The 22,898-nt window shown below is 42.4% G+C and overlaps 1 pseudogene; it reads left to right on the forward strand.

Moving 5' to 3' along the window:
• Positions 1-21,508: 21,508 nt before the first annotated feature.
• LOC114625658 lies at positions 21,509-22,413 on the forward strand (annotated as a pseudogene).
• The last annotated feature ends 485 nt before the right edge of the window (positions 22,414-22,898 follow it).

The raw sequence follows: 22,898 nt of genomic DNA on the forward strand, positions 1-22,898 counted from the left end.
GTGAGCCCCAACCATAAAATTATTTTTATTACTGCTTCATAACTGCAATTTTATTAGCTATAAATTATTATGTAAATATCTATGTTTTCCTACTGTCTTTGGTGAGCCCTGTGAAAAGTTTGTTCAATGTCCCCAAAGAGGTCATGACCCATTGTCCTAGAGTGACAGGCCTTTTCCTGACATACCCCATTCCCCTGTTTGCCAAGCAGAGGCTAAGCATCAAGAGATAACAGTACTTCTTGTGTTTCCAACTCAATCCTCCATCACTGCTAAGCCCAGGTTACAAGAGAACAAGTTCTTGAAGTCAGCATCTAGGTGTAGCATCTTCATAGACAGGCCTGGTGTTCTGTGCAGTCTGGAAAATTACCTACAGTAAGTGTGCTTTCAGTTTTGAATGAGTGAGTTTATTAAAGAATATATTAAATTACCAGTATATAGAGAGATAGAAGCCACAGATAGATAAATAAATGTGGAAATGGGAGTAATACTATCCAGCAAAGATGTCCGGAGTAGCCTGATTGAGAGAGCAAACAAAGGTACCATCATCAAATCGGGGCTTATAAGTGCCCAACAGGACCTGGGAAGCTGATGTTACCATTGAATTTTCTCTCCACTGATGAGTTTGCTATGGCTGAACTTTCTCATTGCAGACAATTTTATATTACAAGAGAAACCCTGTTGACTATGGCTTGCCTTCTGTCTGTTCTCAATGACACAATGTCTTCACTCTTGGACTATTTTGGACATTCACATCCTTCCCTGTCAGAGTTCTGCAGCCCATCGTTGGATAAAAGACAATAGAGTTATTTGAGACAGATAATCTCAGGTCTAAAACTGGGGCTACACTGCTTCCAAATTCAGCTCTCATTGAGCTAGAGCAGCACATGGCCATTTGCCAATATACTGTTCACCATACGTGGTGGTAAAGACTTCACTGACCAGAGAAAATCTCCCAGCCTCCTCCAGCCGTGGGTAGAGTCCAGCTACCTATCACTCCGGAAGTAGCCTCCAAGAGTGACCTCTCTGTGACCCAGGGGCAGTTAATGGAAACACTCGTGTTGACCTGGTTAACACCAGGTTAACACCAGGTTAACACCAGGTTAACACCAGGTTAACACCTGGTTAACACCAGGCCCTGTCATTAAATTCATCTGGTTTCCATGACACCGTCCATGGCATCTTACCTTCCATGAAAGTCCTAAGTCAAGTCCTCAGACATCAACCATCTTTATCTGCCATCTCCAGGAATGTAACAAATGCTGTTCAAACGTAACACTGCTCTAGTCTATTTACCTGAAATATTTGCAGGAAAGTAAATACCTACTATCCCTGTAATAACAAGTTAGAGTACAAGATGTCATACCAAGCACTCAATACTATCCGTGTGTTAAGAAAGGTTATGGATTAATAGTAATTTGAGGCTCTGGGACTTGCCTCACTTCTGGTAAAGCTAGTTATTTTCCAGCTTAAGATGGTATATTAAGATCCAACCAATTAGTTAGGTAATGGTGGTGCATGCCTTTAATTCCAGCACTTGGGAGGCAGAGACAGGAGGATCTCTAAGTACTTGAGGTCAGACTGGTCTACAGAGTGAGTTTAAGGACTTCCTGGCTACACAGAGAAACCTTGTCTTAAAAACCAAAACAAAGCAAAATTCAACAAATTAGATCACAGTGCTCTTTTTTTTAAAAGCTTTATTTATTTTATGTATATGAGCACACTGTAGCTGTCTTCAGACACACCAGAAGAGGGCATCAGATCCCATTACAGATGGTTGTGAGCCACCATGTGGTTGCTGGGAATTGAACTCAGGACTTCTGGAAGAGCAGTCAGTGCTCTTAACCACTGAGCCATCTCTTCAGCCCCACAGTGCTCTTTTAATTCAGCATTTAAGACACACTTATTTGTAAATTATGGTGTGTAAAAACTAATGATTACAGTGATGGTCACATATTTCATTTAATCTATGTAAATCAAAAAATATATTGATATAGTACAATTGGCACAAATTTGCATTTTGGTATCCTTTTAGGAACATTGTAGTGTACAAATTGTATTTTTAGAAGCTGAAGTGGAAATAGCGATAGATATAGACTTTAATCCCAGCAGAAGCTCCACGGCTTTAGGAGGCAGAAACAGGGAGATCTTTGTGAGTGTAAGGCCAGACGGCTCTATGTAGCATGCTCCAGGCCAATCAGAGTTGCACAATGAGACTCTGTCTCAAAAAGTATGCATAAATAGACTGAAATAGTCTGAATATGTACTGTCTTTGGGAATAAATTTGAAGTTTTCCAGAAGTAATTTTGGTTTTACACATTTTTTTTTGAGACAGGGTCTCACCTTATCTCAAGGTAGCCCAGACTGTGTACCCAAGGGTGACCTTGAACTCAAGGCAATCCCCCTGTCTTAGCCTTCCAAATAAGGGTGAATCAGTGCTAGCCACCATGCCAAGCTATCCGAAATCACTTAAGGCAGCTTCTCCCTTCTCTTGCGTAGTCCATCATCATCCTACTACCTGAAGTATAACTCTATTGTTATTATAATAAGTTAACTTCCATACTTTCCAGATAGATGAAGAAACACTATCAGTCAGTGTTAAATCCTATTGGCCACTAATTCAAGGGAGCAGCTGCTTTTCTTGGTTAGATTTGTAAGGATTACGTCATCTTCTGTTAATATTGCATGTCCATCCCCATAGGGGACCAGGCAGTGGTTTACTCTAAAACTACCCTTCCTTTTCCACTGGGCTTTCTAAGTTGTCTGAAAACTCATTTAACTGAGTGTGCGTTCATGCACATGTGTGTGTGTGTGTGTGTGTGTGTCTGTGTGTCTGTGTGTGTGTGTGTGAGCATGCATGTGGTGTGTGTGTGTGTGTGTGTGTGTGTGTGTATGTGTATGAGCACGTGTGAGCGCTCTCATTGATAGCAATGGAACATGAACTATGGCAGCAGTTTTGTCAATATTAGAGAAACCTGGGTTTGTTTTCCCTACAGAGGTGTAACATAGCCTTTGTATAAGAGAAATCTGTACCTGTTACCCACAGGAAAAGCCTAGATTTCACAGAAACATGACTGAGAAACTCTCAGATTCTGATTTTCTCCCTGGATTCTTCCCCTTGCTCCAGAGGGCCAGTCTTCTGTATCTTTGTGCTTTGCACTGCACATTCCACTGGCCCTGGATTATCCATACCATTTTTAAAGATCATGTTAGCAGTTGCTGTTGTTTGAGACACAGGGCCTTTTATAGTTCATCTAGCTTTGAACTTACTTCATAGCTAAGGGCGGCTTTGATTTCTCATCCTCCTGTCCTCACCTCTTCAAAGCTAGAATTACAGATACCTGCCACACTGCCCAGTTTATGGAGTGCTAATGATTTAGTCCAGGGATTGAGCATGCTAGACAAGCATCCTACCAACTGAGCTACATCCCCACACCCCATAAATGTTATTGTGCAAAAAGTTACATGGGGACTCAATATGTGCAGACATCTTTCTTGTCATCATTCCCCAGTAATATAGTAAGTCTAATATTTCTATACATTTTCATTGTACAAGGTAGGCTAAATAACCTAGGAATACGTTAAAGTATATGGAAGGATGTGTGTAGGTTACACGCAGCCGTGAAGATACATCAACATACAATGGACTTGAGCATCTGTAGATTTTAATACCCCAGAAGGATCCAAACCTAGCCTTTCTCCTTGTTGTCCTCTTTGCCAGAAATTCTCTCACAACCCCCATTCCCTGATGGATTTACATGTTTTTACTTACTTATTTTGTTTTGGCATATTTTTCTTGTCCATACATTCCTTGTACATATTGTACTGGATTTTTTTTTTAAAAAAAAAAAGATGGTTTCTTTCAAGTTTCTCGAAATACCCACCCCTCTTATCCCTCCTTTTCCTCTTCTGATAATCCCCTTCTTCTCCCCACCGCCTTTTTCTTTCATGACATATCTATGTGAGTTGATGTATCTATGCAGGATCTAGGATCCATAAGTAAGAAAGAAAGTGATCTTTTTTCTGAGACTGGCTTATTCTAATTAATGTGAAGATCTCAAGCTGTATCTATTTTCTTGTAAGCAATACAGTTTCATTCTTCTTTATGGCTGAATAAAATTCCATTGTCATATACACCACATATCTGTTATCTATTCATCTGTTGACAGACACCTAGGCTGATTCCATGACTAGGCTACCAATAAGCATAGTCAAGAGTGCCCCCAATAAAATACTCTATACACACCTCGTGAACATAATGTTCAAATGTCACTTCCTCTGTCACACCATCCTTGACACCCTGAGCCAGATTTAGCAATGCTTTCTCTTCCATATTTTTAGTATACTTTAATGTGTCTATAGGCAGTTATCAGCCACAGAGAAAAAAAAGCAAGATCTTTAAGCAGCCAAATACTAAAACAGCCTAAGTTGAGGCAATTGCTTTCTGTATTTTTGGAGTCCCAAGACCTTGCATAGCCCTTGAATACAGTGGTTCTATAAATGTGCATGAGTGAATGGCAGACAGAGAAACAGTCTTAAAAATCAATTTAAGTTTCTCTTAAATAAACAGGACTCCAATGAATTTTGCATCAAAAAGACATGAAACTCCTATAGCATCTACGTATGTGTGCTTGAGCGAGCATTGCTGTGATTAGCACCCATCAATTTTCCCAAGGGTATTTGTGAAATCAGTTCCAAATCTCCAGTATAATTCAGACTCCTCAAAAAGCTAAAACTTTTAATTTTTTTGTTGCACAATTAAAACAAAAACAAGCAAAGCAAAATCAAACAGCAGAGCTGCAAAGGACCCTGCAAGTCTACAGTTTACCCCATTCACTCCCATGTCCCATGTGGAATTATCAAATGACCACGGAGTGTGGGTGTTAAGAAATGAGGGAGATTCTTCTCTCTTTCTGTTGAGTCATACCTCCAAGCAGAGGAAGTGACCTTAATTTGTGGATAGCTTGTTGTTTGAAATTGGAGGCTACATCACAGTCCTGCTCCTTGTGGCTTTTCCTTCCTAGCTTCAATAAATTTCCCTTACATTTGCAGCTAGAGTGAGTTATTCACCAGTTCCCTATCTAGTGTTTGTGCAGCACCACAGGCAAAAGTTAATATGTGCTCTGGCTGCCCCAGGGACTCCAGGGTAACAGTAATGATAGAATTAATCTATCAATGTGGTCTCTAAAAAGCACCTCCAGGCTAGCTTCTTGAACAAAAGGCAGAAGGAAACAGAAAAGATCTGTGGGTACCACCATTATCTAAATGGATGCAAATGAAGCCAAATTGAAAATGTCTGGCCTTAGCAGAGGGATAAGAATCAACAGACCGGCCATTTGCATGTTTTATTGTAATGGTGAATCCAGACATGATGACTGAGCAGGGGATACAGGTACCTCAGGAAGGCAGTTGATCCTCATTTACTTTCAGTGTCTTGATGGGAGGAGAAATGGCTAGGCTCTCTGAACATTCATGAGCTTCCAAGCTGGGAGAGCATGCTGAGAGTTTAGGAGAACTTGGCATTGGTACCAGTGAGCTAGTGAATTCTGCTAGGCACCTTTTCCTGTTAGTTCTGGTCAAATGGTGGTTTTCGGTGCCCAGTAACTAACTTTCATTGAACACTAATTCAGGTACAGCACTAAGTCCTTTATACACATTTCATCGCTCAAATCTCCTGGCTCTTGAGTAGAGTCCATCCTCATTCCAACTTTATGGGGAGAAGGCAAGTTAACAGCCCACTTCATATGGTAAATGGATGAGTCCAGATATGAAAACTACTTGGCTAATCCCAGAGCTGTGGGCACGTAAAATCATTTCTTTTTCTACTATCAAATTATCTGTTAATTAACTCTTTCATTCAGTAAAATTTATGGAACAAATCTACTACAAGGTAGTCAGTTGTTAAGTACCTGAATAGATGGTAATACAAATAGTTTTCCTGCTTCCAAGTCCTTGTCTGTAATAAAATGCACTCAAAATAATAAAAAAAAATAATTGGTTGTTTTATAAAAGCAGCAGAGGAGATATTTTCTTGTTATCTTGCTCCTTCTCAGCAACATCCCTGTTCCTGTCCTCCTCCTCCTCCTCCCCCTCCTTCTCCTCCTCCTCTTCTTCTTTCTCCTTTTCCTCCCCTCCTCCTCTCCTTCTTCTTCCTCCTCCTTCTCTTCCTCTTCCTCCTCCTCCTCCTCTTCCTCCTCCTCATCATCAGAGGGACTCTTTATTGAATCGTTACTATGTGGCTGCTACTATACTTAATGACAGAGGTGGCATTTCCATCCAAGACTGTCTGATCCTTAAGCCTCACATTTTAATAACACGTGTGCTCATGTTCACGTATGTGCATATTCATGTACCGTGCAGAGCATGTGAAAATTAATAGAACAAAGGATAACCTTGAATGTCCCTCCTCAAGTATTACTATTTACTTGTTTTGTTTTTGTTTTGGTTTGTTCGGGATCTGTCACTGACCTGAAGTTTGTCAAGCAGGCTGGGCTGGATGCTGAGTTAGTCCCACAGATCTGGGTATCTCTGGGATTAACAGACAGTGCCACCACACCTGGCTTTTTGCACGTGGGTTCTGAGGCTCAAATTCAAGTCTTTGTGGTTAAAATTGCAAGTACTTTACCAGCTGACCTATCTCCTTTATCCCTACAAAGTATCCACTGAGGATGCTGAAGGCTAAGAAAACAGTGTCCATTTAAAGATATTTTAAAAATTATTGTTTGAGAGTTGTGTGTGTGTGTGTGTGTGTAATGTGTTTTGATCAACTCTGCACTGTCTTCCTTCCCCCAACTCCTCCCACACATATCCCACTTTTCTTTTCCAACTGCATGTACTTGTTTTTAAACCCCACCAGATACAGTTGTGCTACCAGTATGTGCATGGGTGCAGGACCATCCCCTGGAGCGTGACACCCTATTAGAAGTCACATCCCTGGGAAAAAAAACCTGACACTCACTCTACCCCAAAAGCCATTAATTGCCAGCACTCCTTAGCCGGGGGTGGGACTTCATGAGCCTCTCCCTCATTCGTAATGGTTGACTGGCTAGATCTTGTACAAGTCTTGTGGGGCTGGAGAGATGCCTCAGTAGTTAAGAGCACTGACTGCTCTTCCAGAGGTCCTGAGTTCAATTCCCAGCACCCACATGGTGGTTCACAATCATCCGTAATGGGATCTGATGCCCTCTTCTGATGTGTCTGAAGACAGCTACAGTGTACTCATATACATAAAATAAATAAATATTTAAACAAACAAACAAACAAAGAAACAGGTCTTGTGTACAGCTAAAACCATTGCTGTGACTTCATATGTATAGCGGCCTTGCTCTGTCTGAAGAACTTTGTTTCACGGCAGTCCTCTACAATCTCTGGATTTTACGGTCTTTCTGCCTCCTCTTCTGCAACAATTCCTGAGCCGCCGTCCCATGTGGAGCTGAGCATGCCACAGTCTCTGACTGCACACTGATCAGTTGTGAGTCCCTCTACTGCTTGTCATTTACTTCAAAAGCATGATTCTCTGATTCTGGGATTAAAGATAAGCACTTCTCAGACAATTTAATACCATTTCCCAGTAGGACTGGGGAGATGGTTTAGCAGTTGAGAGCATTCGTTTGGTTCCCAGCAGCTACATGGCAGCTCACAACTGCCTGCAACTCCACTTCCAAGAGACTCAACACCCGCTTCTGGCCTCTTTAGGTACTCACACATATGTGGTTCACACAAACTCACACAGGTACAAACATATATAAGTAAAAACAAAACAAAATGAAAGAAAGAAAAATAAACAAACAAAATTTGTCTCAGTTATACGATTCCTGGACAAACCCCGAAGAACTATATCTCCTACTATAGAGATGCCTGCTCATTCATGTTCATTGCTGCTTTGTTCATAAGAGCCAGAACATAGAAACAGTTCAGATGTGCACCAACTGACGAATCAATAATGAAAATTCTATGTGCTTACACAATGGAATATTATTCAGCTATTAAGAAAAATAAAATTATGAAATTTGCAGATAAATAGATGAAACTGGGAACAATCATTCGAAGTAAGATAACCTAGACCCAGAAAGCCAAACACCACGTTTGCTTTCATAGGTGGACCCTAGCTTTGAATCTTTAGATAGCATGCTTAAGTTGGAGCAATTGTCAAAGTCTCGAAACTAGAAAGGGATCATGAAAAGTGGTGGTGTCTTAAGTGGGAGGATAGAAGGACACAGATTATAGTTTGAAGGAGAAAAAGAATAATGGGTCACAGAGGGTAAGTGCAGTGGAGGATGAGAGGGAAGGCTGGAAGACGTAGAGTAGAGAGGGAGACCAAGACTAAAGACCTTTGAAAGCCATATGGAAGTCTACTATTTTAGAAGCTCCCTAAAGTACAAACACACTCACATATGCTACATACACACAACATCTATATGTGTATGTGTATATGATGTATATGTGTATGTATATATATATACATATATTTGTATATACATAATAAATATATACATGTTGTGTATGTGTACATATATGTGTGTGTTGTGTATGTATATGTGTGTGTAAACATACATATATGTTGTGTATATATATGCATATATACATACATATACACATTAAGAGTCTAGATGGAATTACCCTATTGGGGTGGATGTCTCTCCCAAATGCATAGGATTTCAAACCAAAAGCCTAGGATTAAGTTTGAGTTACTTCTACCTCTTTTTCATTTGTTGGTCAGCGGGGTTCCATAGACCCCCCAACATTACGTGCTGTCGCACTGATCCTGCTTTCCCTCTAGAATGTGACAATAAGATCTGGTTGCTGAGAAATCGAGCTGGTGCTATTGTGGCAAGTTCATTCCTACTGGCTAGTTTTCAAAGTCCTGGAAAGTTCTACACATACTACAGAGAGGGTAAGGTTATGAACCCAGTGAGCTATGATAAGGACTGGTCTCAGAAGGTATATCCATGGGTATAATAGTGGCACAAATGTTTTGGGAGTAACCATTTCCGGATTTGCTTCAAAGAGTCATTGTAAAGCAATTGGGTTATAGCAGCTTAAGAGTAACAAAAGCTGCCATACACTCAGGGCTTTGTTCCTGTAGATCCTTGGAACTGACCATACCTGCTCTTGTTAAATGGTCTTGCTCTCCCTCCTGAAGCCAGTCTTATTGTGAACAAGAGGAAAATGAAGCCCAGTAAAAAATAAGTGACTCACCCAAGTTCCCCATACAAGGAGTGCAACATTGAGGCCTGGGTTCATTGGCTCTAAAGCACAAGGTTTTACTCATCAGAATGTTCCCAGTAGAAATGTTCCAAAAGATTCCAAGCTTTCCAAAAGGCAATATTAACAGCTTGAAGGATCCAGGCTGCTACTTAACTTCAATGTTAATGAGGCCTTCCTTGGCCTAAGATTCATGAGGTATTATTTTTCTCTTGTTTTTAAGATGCTTGGTAAGATGATGATGGTGGTGGTGATGGCAGTGGTAGAGGTGGTGTTGGTGGAGATGCTGTGTGTGAGTGCGTGTATGTATGTGTGTGTGTGTGTGTGTGTATGTGAGTGTGTGTGAGTGTGTGTGAATGTGAGTGTGTACATGAGTGTGTGTGAGTGTGTGTGAATGTGAGTGCATACATGAGTGTGTGTGTGAGAGTGTGTGTGTCTCTGTGTGTGTGTGTGTGTGTGTGTGTGTGTGTAAATGGAGTCAAGAGGAGAAAGATGTTTAGAGACAAAAGAATTGCCAAGGACCTGGTGGAATCTAGTTAACCTACTTAACAGACTGTGAGGGTCTGAGTTTCATGTGCTAATAACAGCTTGTTTCTGAATGGGTGAGCAGCCAGGGAGAGACACTTGCAAGGAGAAGAACTCCATGCTTAGTTTACCCTTTAACTTTATGTATCCAAAACCAAAAACTTGCCACCCAAACCCATTCCTGGAGTGTGGCTGAGCTTTGGATTTAAATTCAGCTCCAGGGGTCAGGATGGAACATTGGAAAGCAGTTCCTGAGAAGAACAAGATCATTTATGAAGCACCTATCAATGATGGAGAGCTTTCCCTGATTATCTCTGCCATGGCTGGATGTAATCTTCCATCCAGAATTCGTGTTGATGTTGAAGTCCCACTGTGGTGGTCTTAAGGGATGGGACCTTTGGGTAAGTGAACTAATGTCCTTATGAAAGACGCTTCAAAGAAAGTTCATCTCTTTCACCCTTCTGCTTTCCAGCGCATGAGGACATGCTTTGTGGCACCAACTGTGAAGAAGAGAGCAGTTCTCACCAGCCAAGGCCAATGTGCTGAAGGCCAGTGCGCTGAAGGCCAGCTTCCTGAAGTACAAGCAATTTCAGGTCTTTATATTTCACCTGAGTATGGTATTCTGTGCTACCAGGATGCACTAAGACAACTTCATTTGACCCCTTCATCTATCCTGCAAAAGAGGCATTTTTATATCTTTCTAACCACAAACATGTCCTCAACGTGTGTAGCATGTCAGATAGAGCTGGGATTCAAGCTGAAGATTAGATTCTAAAAGTAATTTACTTTTCTCTTCAGTGGCCAGAGACAGGCCTTACTAGTTGGTTCTAGTTAAACCAACTCGCCAAATGATAGTCTTTAAAATAGATTTAAGTATAATCCCTTGCTATCTAGTATTTTAATCTTTACTTACTTTTTTTCCTAACAATTACAACAGCTTATGCTTGATTTTGGACACAAATTTTCTAGCTCTCCAAAGTCTTTTTTTTTCTTTAGTTCACATAGTTTCCTTTATTATTAAAGCATGGGTCCTGTTCACTGTGTGGTAGGGCTGCTCACTGGGAAGCATGTTACTATGGAGGCCAGTCATCCTCAGAAAGATCTAGTGAAAGATCTCTACAGTAGAGAATGTAAGGCTATTGATCCAGCAATCCTACTTCTAGAACCTAGTTATAAGAAAAGTAAAAGAGAGTAGATATTAAAAATATACATCATCTTCATGAATTACATGTGTTTAAGGTCACCTTATTTAAGTTTTTCACTGTTATAAAACACGATGCTGCCATTATTATATATTCTATATATACACTATCATAATGTATACAAGACATATATTTATACATGAAGTATATAATAGCTTTCATATATTATACATAATGATATCGATATAGTTTATTACTTGCAAGACTGAATATTTTAAAGGATAGTGATTGGGATTACATTTTTAAATTGAAGTCTACTGATTCCACAAATCAAATGCTACAGAGTATTAAAAAATATTCTGGGGCTATATGTCCTAATAGGGAAAGTGCAATCTTAGTTACATTTAGTTCATTTCCCTGACATGTGAATTATGTATACAAATATGAATTCGAAGGCTAGTATGGTAGGGCACACATCCAATCTCAACACTAAGGATGCTGATGCAGGAGGATCAAGAGTTTGAGCCAGCCTGTCCTACATAACAAGATTCAGTGTCAAATAAACAAGAAATAGAAGAGTTTAGGTACCTACATGTCTAAATGCTATCATGAATTCTCTCTGGGTAGCAGGCTTCCTAAAATGTGTTTCCTGAACTTTTTGAGTTTTATGAATATTTCAATAAGTCCATATTATTTTTTGTTATGACAATTGTTCTCAAATGTTAGAGATACAGGTATCTTTAATGGTTCAAATTCAAATTCTTCATGTCATAGGAAGCTAATTGAAGATTATAAACAGTTCATCCCAAAGTGAGACTCTGCCTTCACTCTTGAGAACTATGCTATTTGGTTTGGAGAGAGAGAGACAGAGAGACAGACAGAGGAGGGAGGGAGAGGGAGAGAGAGACAGACAGAGAGAGAGAGAAAGACAGAGGAGAGGGAGAGAGAGAGAGAGAGAGAGAGAGAGAGAGGTGGGGGAGAGGACAAGTTATGCTTAACAAATATAGAAGGCATGAGGGCATGAGAGGCAAGCATTCTCATGTCAACGTCAGGTCTGTTTTTGACATCTAGGTAGGCTGGGCTCTTTGCACCTTCTTGGAGTTTAGAGACTACTTACATTTGATATTATTCACTAGGTATATGATAGATAGCTCCTCCCAAAAAACACAGTGCACAGTTTGTACAACTGTGCTACAAAGCTATGTGTTTCCCTAGAAAGAGGAAAACTTATAAGGAGAGTGGGGCTTCAGTCAGTTATGAGCATCCTAATGAAAGTGCTTGAAACCAAACCTGAGTCCTCTGCAACCCCAAAGACACGCTTAAATGAAGAGCCTTTCATATATTCCTGAGCCTATCAAGTTGATTTCTGTTGAAAATGATCAGATATCCTCAAAATGATTCCTCTGAAGTGCAAAGTATTATTGTTCCCGTCCTGATGAAAATGTCCTTCCTACCTCTGTTGGCATCAGTCAGCCTTCTATTTCATTTTGCTGCTCCAATAACGACTTGTGTTATGACATCAGATGTTGAGTTGCTGAGACAAAACACCTAACACAAGACCTTCATGGGCAGTCTGACCCTGCAGCCCATACATCCTGCTCTATGCCATGCCTTCCTTATGCTGTGTGGTTCAGTCTGTGAAGTTCGAGTGTGAAATGTCCCCCACAGGTTCATGTGTTTGTAATCGTATTGACTTTATGATGATGGAAGAAATTAGCTCCAACTAGGTCTCTAGGAACTGGTAGGAGATTGTAGAACCTGGCTGGCAGAGGTAGAGAGCTGCAGGCTAACTTGTAAGAGTCAGAGCCTTGCCACACACCTATCTTGCTCTCAGCTTCCTAAACTGCCAATGGAAGAAGCATCAGTTACATGGGTGGAACTCCCTCTACTTTCCTCCGTGATGGACTTTATCCCCAAAACCTGTACCTAAAGCAGGGTTCTTTCCACCAGTTATTAGGTCACAACCATAAGTAAACAAAGAAACAAATGAACAAACAACACAAAAAAATATCTAACCCAGGATTGGGTGCCATTTCTGTTATGTTTTTCATGGGTCCATCCCTGTGCTAGGCTCTCTTATCAAGCTTTTCTAAGCTCTCAGCTTGGTGAGGCCAACATAATTGCTTTCTCTCTTTTATGTCTCAGACACTGCAGCCAGTGTAACCTTCTTCCACTCAGCTGGAAGGCATGGGAGCTCTGGCTTGCTATATGAAACAAAGGGAAACTTCTGGGTAAATGGGTGCAGCATAAAAGACATAGGACATTGTAACCTTACGGTCCAGGCTTTAGGACTGTGCTGATTCTGATTGGCCTTAGACTGGTTGCTAAGGGTACAGGGAAGAATTGTTCAACAGACACAGCGGGCAAAGTGTCCATTCCCTAGTATATATTTAGGATGCTGTCCAGTACAATCTCTTAAATATTAGACTACAAAATGATATAACCCAGTCTAGGTGTGTTTGTCTTAATATTCTAATAGTGACTAAATATGATCTTTTATATTGAGCAAGATCTCATGAAGGCAAAAGTACTTAGGGCCCATGAAAGGGATTCACAATACAGCCATACCTTGTTATCTATCTACAAGTCTGTCCCTCTGTCTGTCTCTCTGTCTGTCTGTCCATCCACCCATCTATCTGTCTATCTATCTATCTATCTATCTATCTATCTATCTATCTATCTATCTATCTATCTATTTCTATGTTCTCAGTGTGTTTGGTCAAATCCAACTAATAAAAGCAATAATTATGTCCTTTTGAACCATATTTTCCTGTGACAGTGTACTTTTAGTTAAACAAGATTCAGGTACAGAATTTTCTGGTTTGGATCTATGGTAAGGTGGACACTAAAGGACATCAGACAGATTTGGCTAAAATAGGACTCAGGAGAAGTGAGCCAGAGAAGAGGGAATCTGCTGAGCAGCCCTATCAGGTGATTTGGCTTCAGTATCCCACACTGTGGGGCTATTCTTCCACATTCACCTTCTTAGGCAGATATACCCTTCAGTGTGGGATTGTGAAAGGATGGCTTGGTTTCTGTTACAGCACTGGCTAGAAGTAGCCAGAGACCCAACAGGTGTCCATGACTGCAAGGGACAGCATATATATTTGCCATACTCCCAGACTCCAGGCTTCTTACACGCAGCAGCAAAGACCTTCCTTGATCAGTGCCTTTCAGTCACGTAGGGCAACGCCCCTACCAGTCTCTCCACAGGTAGAGGGCATGACTACAGGCCTCAAGGCCTCAAGAGATTTCCATATTAATAAGATACCTGAAGGCCAGAGACCATAGTCAATTAAATATTCCTTCCCAGACCCTCCTTCATACAAATGATATTTAACCAAAGGCCTGCCCTGGGAGTATGGGGTGGGGGTGCAGCCACATTCATCCACTCTCCACGATGACAGTAAACCTTGTAAAGCCACGAACTTCCTCTTGTCTTTGGTGCCTGCTATGGAGAACCGTGGAGGGGGCCTCCGATTGTCAAGCCGCTGCCTCATCTTCTGTGGAGGACTTCTCTACGTTCCAGTCACGGAGGCTGCCAATTCAAGCAAGCTATCCAAGCCTCTAACCTAGCCAAGCGAGTGGCATAACCAAGAGTCTCTGACTCTAGTAGTACTGTCGGGGCTTTCCCTCCCCCTCATTCCTCTTGCACCTCAGTTGTGCCATGCCTCCTGGAGGCCTCTGGGAGCCCAAGGACAAAGACCACCGGCCCCTGGGTTAATCACCTCTGCCCAGAGACACCCACTCAGGAGCCCTGCCCCCAGACCCTTCAGACTGAGACCTCTCCACGCCGGGGCGGAGCCCCTAGCGGCTTCTCACAGCCCAGCGTCCACCCAGCGCTGCGTGGAAAGAGTTAAGTCAAACTCCTATGCTTCTGCTCCCGTTCCAGCCGCCTGGAACAGCAGACACACGGGAAACATAACTCCACCCAACAGGACCCACGTGCAGGAGCTATCAGCCCAGCACTTCAGTGTCTGCTGAAGTCAAGAATGGTGGTGCCTCCTCATCATTCAACTTAAAGACAAAGACTTGAAGGTTCTCATAGTATATCCTAATGTCACAGACTCAGGTGTCACCCTGGATATTAAACTGAGTCAGAGCTTGACCTGAAGTTTTCTTGTGATTTGCAATGACCTATGTAACCTTGAGATTCTGTAATAGCGAAGCCTCTTCTGTCTTGGCTTGTCTTGTTCAGGAGGGCTGTAGATCATGATACTGATGTCTTTAGAGCAAGAATCCTGGATCAGTTTGTCCTAGGTGGAGTATGGGTAGCATTTGACCTGACTAGCCCCTGCTTTATATTTCAGTCCCGACTTTCTCAACCACCTCTCAATCCGGAAGTGTTTGCAGACACCCAGGGTTGCCTCTAACTCCTCATTCATCCATGCTTCTATGGGCTGGTGAGATGGCTCAGTGGTTAAGAGCACTGACTGCACTTCCAGAGGTCACAAGTTCAAATCCCAGCAACCACATGGTGGCTCACAACCATCTGCAATGATATCTGATGCCCTCTTGTGGGGTGTCTGAAGACAGCTACAGTGTACTTACATATAATAAATAAATAAAAATTAAAAAAAAAAACACAAACATCCATGCTTCTATGACCTCCTAGGCATCTAAGAATGTTGTTTTGATGGTAAAAGAATTCCCTTTATTGTCTTTGGGGACTAACACTTTCTCTGCTAATGTCCCTGTGGCGAGTAAATAAGCCAGAGGCCCAGATAGTTCAGTCTGGGATGCATGAGGCTTTCTTCAGCCACTTTCTGTCAAAGCATGTGGAACATAGCTTGCTTCACTAAAGAGGTTCTCCTGCTTCACAGCCTTCTCCTCAATCTTCTCTTGAATGGTTTCTCTCACTTCTTTCTCATTTTGATATACGTTAGGCAGTAATCAGTGTGGTGTTATCCAGCATCAATGGTCACCTTCTTGGCTTCCTTGATTTTGCCTAGGGTAGATGTCCAGGTGTCCAGGCCCAACGAGCATTGTGACTTTGGTACTGAGCTCCACAGAGGGGGTCATGGTTGAGAGGTGGTCATGGTTGCTGTGGAAACAACTCTAAGTGAGCAGACAGATGCCTGTGTCACAGATGGCCTTAAAAATAATCTCAAAAACAGGGCAGGGGAGATGGCACAGTCATTAACACTTGTCATACAGTCATGAGGACCTGAACTTGATCTCCAGTATACTTTTTAAAAACACAAGCACAGTGGCATGTTTTTGGATTCCCAGCACTGGAAAGGAAGAGACACATTGATTCCTAGAGTTCTCTGGACAGTCAGTGTAAACTAATTAGTGAGCCCCAGGCTCCAGTGAGATACCCTGTCTCAAAAAGTGATGTGTCATTGCCTGATGAAAGACAACACTCAAAATTAGTTGGCCTCTGACCTCTGCACGCACGTACATACATGCATTCACACATACACGTACACATAAACACGTATACACACACAGTAACAATGAAGACAAGTCTTGATTGGCACACATGCAGGCCACACTTAACAGACAGCGCTGACCTGTGGATGAGTCACAGAAGACAGATCGCATTATGTAAGGCCTACTGCACGGCAGATTGTAATGGCATTGACTTCATCAAGTGGGAAAGGATTAGCCACAAGGTGAGAAAAAAAAGCTCAGTCCCCAGGGAGGGGACATTAAAAGTCATATCTCAAAGTGGCAACAAGATGAAGAGAATAGTGGGGCTTCTGTGGTGGCAGATGGCCTCTTAATTGGGTTTTTGAGATCATACATTACTCTCCTATGTATCTTTCAAGTCTTTGTGTAAAATGACATAATACAGTGTCAAAATCACTCTCTCTGTCTCTCTGCCTCTCTATCTCTCTGTGTGTGTGTATGTATGTGTGCATGTTAGATGCTGTCCACCTTTTTATTTTATTTTATTTTATTTTATTTGTGTGTGTGTGTGTGTGTGTGTGTGTGTGTGTATATGTGTGCATGTGATTTTTTTTGCATGTGTATAGTCATGGATGTGTGTGCAGGTTCATGTGCATATGTGTGCACATGGATGTGGACGGCCAAAGTTGATATCAAATGTCTTTCTTAATCACTTTCTACTTTATTATTGAGGTGGGGGTCTCTTACTGAACCCGACGACTTAAGATTCAACTAGTATCTCACTAGTTTGCTTGGCCCAGGGATTCCCTGTCTCTTTTTTTGGAATGTTAGAATTACAGGTGGCCTCCATGTCTAACTTGCTTTTCTGTGGCTCTGGGGATCCAAATTCTAGTCTGTATGCTTTTGTGCAAACATTTCAACAATGAGTCATCTCTCTAGCCCCATTTCGTTCTTTGAATATAGAGTTTCTCATTGTCTGGAACTTGCCAAGCAGTCTAGGTTGGCTGGCCAGTGTGTCCAGAGATCTGCCTCTCTCCACTTACCCAGCACTGAGTTTATCACTTACCTTTTGTACACAGGTTTAGGGGATTAAACTCAAGTTCTCATTCTTGTGATACCAACAATGGCAAGACAGGAGATCGAAACAGGAGGATGTCTGGGCTGACCAGCTAGCCCAGCACCCACATTGTGACTCCTAACCATATGTAACTACAGTTCCAGGAGATCCAATGCCTCCTCTGACTCTTGGAGGCTCATACACTCAGGTACATGTACACACACATAAGATAAAATCAAATACATACTTAAAAAGTAGAAGAAATATCAATACTAGATTTTGAAGAATCAGCAGTTGTTACTGCCATGGAACGAGCCTACCTCTTTATAAAGAGCTTTTCTGTGCCCAGAAGTGTGTCAGACATCTGGAGAATGAGTCAGTGGGGAGAAAAGGGTGGTTCCTATCCCTAAGGATTTGGTGATGTTGAAGAAACCTATGAGGTTTTCTTTGTTACAGAAAACCTTCCCTGACTTGTCTATTTGGGGCATTGTCCCCAGTTTATGATGACTCCATTTAGATTCCTTTATATGCGTATATATTTTAGGAATCTTCTACAGTAGCTGGCTTGCAGATGACTTTTCAAAGGACCTTTAATGTTAGTTATTTCTCCCCATATTTCCTCCTCTAGTCTGCTCTCTTACCTCTTCCCCATTTAATCTTCCTGTTCTGGCTTCCCCACTATCCCTTTGTAACATCATGTTCTATTTTCCCATTCCTTGGAAGACCCCCCACTCCTACCTACCCTTACCGGCCCCATGCCTTACTAGCTCCCTAGTCTCTGTGGTTATTATAAACAAAATGCACCTATCTAAAGCATAGGAGCTAACACCCATGTGTAAGAGAAAGCATACAATGTTTATCTCTGGATCTCGGTTGCCTCACTCAGGATGATTGTCTTCTGCACCATCCATTCGCCTGAAAAATTCATAATTTCATTTTTTAACAGATGAATAATATTCTACTGTGTAAATGTACCACATGTTCATCATCCTTTCTTTAGTTGATGGAACTGGCTGTTTCTATTTTCTGACTATTAAGAATAGAGCAGTAATGGGTGTGGATGAGCAAGTATCTCTGGAGTAGGATGTATGGACCTTACAGCATTAGGTCATGGAAGTTGCAACTCAGGGTCAGTGTGCGCTAAATTCCCAGGCATTTGCATCTGGACCAGTTATACACTTTCCCTGTATCTGTAGTCTGATGTGAGACTGTTGGGTGAAGATATTAGGTACGGTACACAGTGGATGCTATTGATCATGACTATAACTTCGTAAAATAAAGGTGGTGTGGTTTGAATGTAAAGTGCTTCCTGCAGTTTCATGAGTTTGAATACTTGGTCCCTGGTGGGTGCTGTATTTGGGGAGGTTGTGGAAACTTTCAGAGTTGGCACCTAACTGGAGGAGGTGAGTCACTGGAGATGCTGCTGGGTGGAGGGTTTGTCCTGTCCATGCCAGTTCTTCCTGGATCTCCCTTTGCTTCTTGATCCACAGAAGATTTAACAAGCAGAGTCCCAAGTTCCCCCTGCCACATCTTCCATGCTGTGCTGGACTATATCACCTCAAACAGTGAGCCAAAGCCCTCGAACAGGGACCCAAAGAGGATCCTTCCTTAAGTCATTTCTGTCAGGTATTTTATCCCTTCCACGAGAGGCTTTTTAATGTCTTTTTTTATATAAAGTGCAATGTTTTCAGTAGTCTAATATTTGGAAAATTAATCATAATGTGTTTTGTTCCCCATTCCCTAACTCGCTAATGAGTGACAGAACTTCTGTTATTAATCCCAGCCTGGAAGTCACTGGTGTGCTTGTGAAGACTGTCACATGTGAAGTGTTTATTGTGTTGAGTCTAAGGGAGACAGCCAAGCAGCCTGGCAGCTACGGGATTTAATGGAGATGGAGCTCTCTGGGGAGACTTCAGGGCCTCCCAGAGCTAGCATCACTGACAGCATGGGGGCATCTGTGGCTGGCTCCTGGGAAATGGGGACAGCAGCAGGAAGGAGCTTTAGCTGTCACCTGCCCTGTCTGTGGGCACTGCAGGAAGGTCACTGGGTGTGGAGAGGAAACAGTGAGAATTGCTGGAAGCCTAGATCCTGATAATGCCCTGGGGTGGTGAGATGAGTGTTGGCCTTCCCTGCCAGTGAATCCCTGTGCTGGGAGAGGAATGAGAAGAGGCCCTGAGACCCCTGCGCTACCCGCTCAGAAACTGGTATTCTGAAGGTCCTTCTCCTTTCGGGTCTGTCAGAGTCCCTGAATCAGAGGTGGTGATACTTGTGATGGGGACTCAGGTTGGAAGCACAGGGTATAGAAGCCTTTGTGATTCTGTTAGGTATTTGGAAGGTTTCAGCCTCAGAGCTTTCTGATCAGCCAAACAGATACAGTGAACCCCAGGGTCACATTAATAAAGGCAGATCTGATATCAGTGAATGATATCTCTCTCTCTCTCTCTCTCTCTCTCTCTCTCTCTCTCTCTCTCTCTCTCTCTCCCTCCCTGCCCTCCCCCCATCCATTCCTTCCCTGCAGAAGAGGAACTGAGTAGATGAACTTGGACCGATGTGCTATGGATGTGTATAAATGAGAGGGCTAGTACATAATGTGGTGCACACCTTTATGGTCAAATAAAAATAGACTCAGGCCTAGGGATGTGGCTTAGTGATAGAATGCTCGCCGACGATGTAGATGGCTCTGGGTGCTATCTCTAGTACCATAAAACTTAATAATAGTGATAAATAATCCAAAAAGAAATGCAAAGAAGTCAAGATGTCTACTAGCCAGGCTTGGTGGGTGACATCTACCCTGTCAATACTCATGAGACTGAAGGACAAATTCAAGACCAACCTGGGCTAGTGAGACTTTGTTTGGGGGGGGATTATTAAATAAACATAAAACGTATTCAGGACTTCCTCTCCCAGGGGTCCCACTTATCCCTTGAGCACTTTCTATGTATAAACATCATTTACTCAAAATCTCAATAGATTGGCATCCTGGAAGGCAGCTTCATGGAGAAGCCACGGGGATGAATTTTATGCCTGTCCTTCTATTGCTTTTGTTTGTTAAACATTTTAAAAATGTAAAATGAGACAAGCACTATGTGCATCTTCGAGACTTTTAAGAGTACATAAAATAATGTCTGGACCATGGTAAGTTTTGTGTGTTTGGAAAATACTCTGTGTGGCAGTGATTTTGTGTCCCTTGGAATGAACTGGCTGTTGTAAACACTGAGAACCCAACTAACTAGACCTCTTCAAGGAGCAGAGCGCAGTTCCAAAGTGCATTACACTCTATTTGGTTCCCAGAGACACTGGGTTCTAACTAATGACTAGAGAGCGATTTCCACTGTGGTTCCCTAAAATGTCTCATCTACGACTCAACCTAGCACTGCCTGGGATCTGTTCTCAGAAGCAAGTATCAGCAGGCAGCATGTGCAAAAGAGAAGGTTCAATTTGGGAAACTCTTTTGATCTTGTTTGGTTTTGAAATAGACTCTAACTATGTAGCCCAGGTTGGCCTCCAAGTCCCTGTGTAGTCCAGGCTAGTCTTGATCTTATAGTGGATTCTTCTGTGTCAGTCACCCAAGTACTGTGATTACAGATGTGCACCACCACAGCTGGCTGGGAAATCTTGATTTTAAAATGTAACGAAACTTATTTTGTCTAGGACTCTAATGTACCAACAGGTACCCCCAATATCTAGTGAAGAGTATTCAGAACTCAAGGCTTTAGTGTTGTTTCCTCTGTGCCTTGAGGAATCCTGTTTGTACTGTGCACAGCAGTTTCAATGACATGGTCCTTTGGAAACAGAGGAATAATGGTGGCTGAAGTCATGGTGATCTCAAACATAGGCAGAAAATCTTTAGGTTCGTTTGTTTCCATCATTGTTTTTGAAAAATCTTTACCAGCGTGGTCCTCCCTAGAATGCAAATGATTCTCTGTTTGTTAACAGGTGTCTGGGCCTCCCTGCCTGAGGATGGTGACTTCACGGATTTATACCAAAGATGGAGACAGAGACAAAGAAAGACAAAGGTGTTAGAGCCCTGAACCTTTTTAACCACTGATAAACACATTCTTTTTTTCAGGGCTGTATTCTCTGCTTTTGTGCAGTCTGGGGCACAGTTCTAATCAGATGCTTGCCTGGGAAAGATACTGGCTATGCAGGCAGTAAAGTCATCTTTCCCCTCAGCCACAGTTTTACCTTTTGTGATTTTGGTTACCTATGATCAACTTATCTAAAAATATTTAAATATAAAACTCTAGAAATAAACAATTCATACTATGTGACCAGAAAATGAAGGTGAATCTGTATTTGCTGTAGAAGGGAGATACTGAAGAACCAAAACCACACATCCTTCTGGCCCTACCACCAGCAAGCTGCCTGTCATCTTCAGAAGAACCCTGACAGAGGATGGAGGAATGGGTATCACCTTCCAGAAGGATGTTCTGAGTCCCAAAGCCTCAGACATGAAGCCTGACCCTCCCGATTCTCTGGATCTCAATGGCAGTCTCCTTCAGAGAATCAAGCTCACAGCCCCAAATGTCAACCTTTCTCTGGACCAAAGTGGAGGTTCTATTTTCTCTGATGGTAACTTAGACAATCCAGATGAGATTGAAATCAATGTGGATAAACTCAATGCCATTGATGAAGCAGATTCTTTTGAGTACACTGGCCATGAAGATCCCAAGGCCAGCAAAACCTCTAGTCAAGAAGCAGAGTCTATTCCAGGATATACAGCCAAAGAGGAACGAGAAGACAACAGGCTATGGAGGACAGTAGTAATCAGAAATCAGGAGCAATGGATTGACACGAAGGTCATTGATCCCTACAGGAGAGCCATTTCTCATGGAGACATGTAATAACTACTTTAGAGCAGATGGTACACATGACTGTGTACTTGAATGGTGCAACTCCAAGGCTAGGCTGGATGAAGAGATGCTACCAGATGATTGACAGATGGTTGTGCAAGATTTGGCATTCATCATTGTCCATCCATCTTGGTTCATTAGAATGATCCTTGTGGTGAGTTGGCCATTTATAAGCCATCTAAAAATGAACAGAGACCCGCCCATCACTATGCCATGTGGCGCTAAAGGGAAAAGACACCCAGAGACCTGCCTGCCACTGCATAGCACAGGCAGGCTCTAGACACACACAGAGGTCCACCTGCTGCCATGCCATATGGCTCAGGAGTGTGGAAGATGTCCAGAGACCCTCCTACCACCAGGCCTCACAGAGATCAGGCAGAGTGTAGACACCTAGAGGCTGACTTGCCACCATGCCAGGAGGTGACCCAGAGGCATGTCAGCTGTGTGACCTGTCTTCACTACAATATGCAAACGTGTGATAGACAGATGGGAGACAAAGAGAAGAGGAACAGTTTGAGCATTATGAAGCGAGATGGAACTGGGGACAAGAGACTGGAGAGGAACAACCTGCTGTGAGTAGCCAGCCTAAGACCATAGTGAAGTCCCAACCTGTGCTGCCACTGAAGGCCATGTCTGGGTCAGTGGCTATGCAGCAGCAAAAGTCAGTTTCAATGTCCAGCACCCATATTACCACTAGGCACCTGGGGACATCCCTGGTCTGGGTACCTGCCTGGGACCATGTAGCTGTCCAAGGCCTGTGCAGAC

This window comes from Grammomys surdaster, unplaced genomic scaffold (genome assembly GCF_004785775.1).
Source record: "Grammomys surdaster isolate TR1022 unplaced genomic scaffold, NIH_TR_1.0 220, whole genome shotgun sequence".
Lineage (NCBI taxonomy): Eukaryota > Metazoa > Chordata > Mammalia > Rodentia > Muridae > Grammomys > Grammomys surdaster.